This window comes from Poecilia reticulata, linkage group LG8 (assembly GCF_000633615.1).
Source record: "Poecilia reticulata strain Guanapo linkage group LG8, Guppy_female_1.0+MT, whole genome shotgun sequence".
In the NCBI taxonomy this organism is placed as follows: domain Eukaryota; kingdom Metazoa; phylum Chordata; class Actinopteri; order Cyprinodontiformes; family Poeciliidae; genus Poecilia; species Poecilia reticulata.
Genome location: NC_024338.1, coordinates 27794468 through 27797536, shown reverse-complemented (window position 1 = coordinate 27797536; position 3069 = coordinate 27794468). Strand labels below are relative to the sequence as shown.

Here is a 3069-nt window from a genome sequence, read left to right as displayed (position 1 = left end):
AAAAAACAAACAGGAAAAAACAAACAGGAAAAAACAAACAGAAAAAAACAAACAGGAAAAAACAAACAGGAAAAACCAAACAGGAAAAACCAAACAGGAAAAAACAAACAGGAAAAAACCAAACAGGAAAAAACAAACAGGAAAAAACCAAACAGGAAAAAACAAACAGGAAAAAACCAAACAGGAAAAACCAAACAGGAAAAAACAAACAGGAAGAACCTGCAGAATCCTTCGGTCACTTCGCCCTGCAGAAACTCGCTGCCTGAATTTTCCTCATGTTTTAATATGAAACATTTAAAATCTTCAGAAAAGCAGGTTTGGCCTCCGGTCAGTTTATGAAGCTACTCAGATATCAGAACATGTTTCTGAATGAGCATCGAGCACAAGGAGCACAAAGCCTCAGAGTTAAAGTCCAGACTGAACATGACCCACCGGATCTCCACTCAGAGGAAACGACGCTCATGTATAGGAAACAATTTCAAGATTAAAATGTCTTGGTTCCGTTTTTAATTAGAAATAAAAACATTAGATTGCAGAACACAGGTTTGTGCAGCATGTTTCCATCTGCTGCAGCTCATGATGTTAAAATCCTGTTTTAAGCTCAAATGAAGCAGGTGACGGAGGCGGAGCTCCACTTTCTTTATGAAAAGTTTAATTATCTTCTAAAAGGAAAACGTCATCAGGGCATCAACAGCCCAAAATAAAAACTAAACTTTTCTGTCACTGATTTCATTTGGGATGAAATCAAACGACTATTAAAAGTTTAAAATCTAAAATGATCAAACTGTTTAAAGCTGAGATTCATTAAAACTGTTAGAAATCTGGAGGATTTGATGAGATCAGATTTTATTCTGGTGGATTTTTAGCTTCAGATTTGATGATTTTCCTTCCTGGTTTAGCAGCAGCAACAGAAACTGGAGGTGATTTCTGCGGAGCTGCAGACCCACAGCCGGCCGGAGCTCCTGCGAGCCGCTGGGAGCAGAACCGGATCCAGGCCCGGAAACGCTGCAACATTAACGCATCAACCAGAGAGCAGAGCTGCTGCTGTTCTGCTCCAACACGATGCAGCTCCGGGTTCAGCTGCTGAGCGTTTGGACCCGCAGAGCAAAGAGCTGGATGATTATCACCCAACAATGATGAAGCAGCACAAAGACGCAGACAGGCTGCATGAAGCTGCAGCTCCTCGATCAGCTGCTCAGAAAGAAAAACCCTCTGACCTGATCGCAGCTGCAGCAGTCCGTCCACCCAGCGGCGCTCCGCGGCTCCTCTGACCGCAGCCGCGGCTCCTCCTGCGGCGGCAGCAGCGTCTTCCGTCCCGGTCCGGACCTGGAGCTTCGCACCGCGGATCCCCGGCACCGTCTGCCCGCGGATCAGCCTCCCTGGAGCCGCTCTCTATTGTCCCCGGAGGCCCCGCCCACCGAGCCCAAACAGCCAATCAGAGTGGAGAGCAGCGGGGCGCCACGAACAGCGGGGCGCCTTAATGACGGCGGGAATTTATACTTTCAGGTTAAAATTGAGTTATGATTGGAAATAAATGAGCAGAAAAACAAACATATTTATGGATAAAAATGGTTTCTGTTTTTATTTTATTCCTCCAATTTCTCAAGCTGAGAAAATAGTTTCAATCTGCTGGAAACAGATTTAATCCGTCTGACTCAACATGTTCCTGAAAAAGAGTTTTCTATGTTTAATAAATCCTGATTTAGCTGGAAATGAAATTAATTTTCTGACAGCAATAGAAACACACATCACTCAATATCATATAAAACCTATTTTTCAAGATTAAAATGTTTGAATTTAACCTCTTGCACAAAAACAAAACATTTATATACTTTATGTAAAATTAACAAATACGAGAAACAAAGATTTTGAAAGAAGTTTTCTTTCTTACCAAACCATTATTGTCCAGTTTCTGCTGTTTACATTAAATATTAAATATGCACATTATTAACAGAATAACTTAAAGAACCGAGCAGAAGCTGAATGGTCATTTTTTAAACCATCAAAAAATATTTGATAACATGACAAAACAGTTGACAGAAAAAATATTATTATTGAATTAAATTAATTCACATTTATGCAGATTTTAAATTACTGGTAATAATTTACAAGTTTATATGTGAAAAATATATTTTTAATCTAAAATTATTATTGATTATCTAACAAAATCCAGACTGAGAACAGCAGAGGGCAGCGAGGCTGATGCTAATGCTGATGCTAATGCTGATGCTAATGCTGATGCTAATTCCGATGCTAATTCTGATGCTAATGCTGATGCTAATGCTAATGCTGATGCTAATTCTGATGCTAATGCTAATGCTAATGCTAATGCTGATGCTAATTCTGATGCTAATGCTAATGCTAATGCTGATGCTAATGCTAGCAGAGAGCTCCGGCCTTCCTGGTCAGGAAGGTTCCTGGACGCTGGTGAAACAATAAACTGCGTGAAAGTTTCTGCAACTCAAAATCCGACCAGAACAAAAAACTTTTACCAGGTTTTAACAGAAGCTGAGCTGAGATTCATGTCAGGAATTTTCTGGAAAAAACTTTGGAGATTTCCAACTTCTGAAATTCAGAGATTTCCAAATTTTTTCTAGAAAAAATGTGTTTTGGTGAAGATTTGCTCATATTTTCCCTTCCAGCTGCAACGGCTCTGATACGCCGTCATATTGTTGACATTTTTACCGGCTGCCAATAAAAATGTAACAACTATTAGGATAATAAATGTGAATATGATGCTCATCTTTTTAAAAGTCTGAGTCTAATTTACTGACATTTCCTGCAGTAATTAATGTGAGTTGTGAATTATTTGTCCGTCAGCGGCTCCTGCAGCCACATCAGGTGTTTTTCCTCCAATCAGCTGCTGCCACGTCATCACTGCAGCAACATGTTGGACCAACCCTGCGTAATGAGCCCTGTGGCTCCCAGAATGCAACACTGCATCCTGGAGCCAGAGGAGCCTGGTCCAACGCTTCAGGCTGATGAAGATGAAACCTGTTGCAGCTTTTCTTCTGCATGTTCATTCAAAGTGACATGAAACCGACTGCCGCGCATTTTCACAAACTGTTG

At 40.7% G+C, this 3069-nt stretch overlaps 1 protein-coding gene across 2 annotated transcripts in view; it reads right to left on the bottom strand.

Moving 5' to 3' along the window:
- The window catches only part of LOC103469442 (serine/threonine-protein kinase SBK1-like), a 24098-nt gene extending 22629 nt beyond the window's left edge, over nt 1–1469 (bottom strand). For both annotated transcript variants that reach the window (XR_001776820.1, XM_008417126.2), the window contains exon 1: nt 1218–1469. The gene's annotated coding sequence lies outside the window, so the exon portion shown is untranslated. The remainder of the gene's footprint in view (nt 1–1217) is intronic.
- Nucleotides 1470–3069: the final 1600 nt, after the last annotated feature.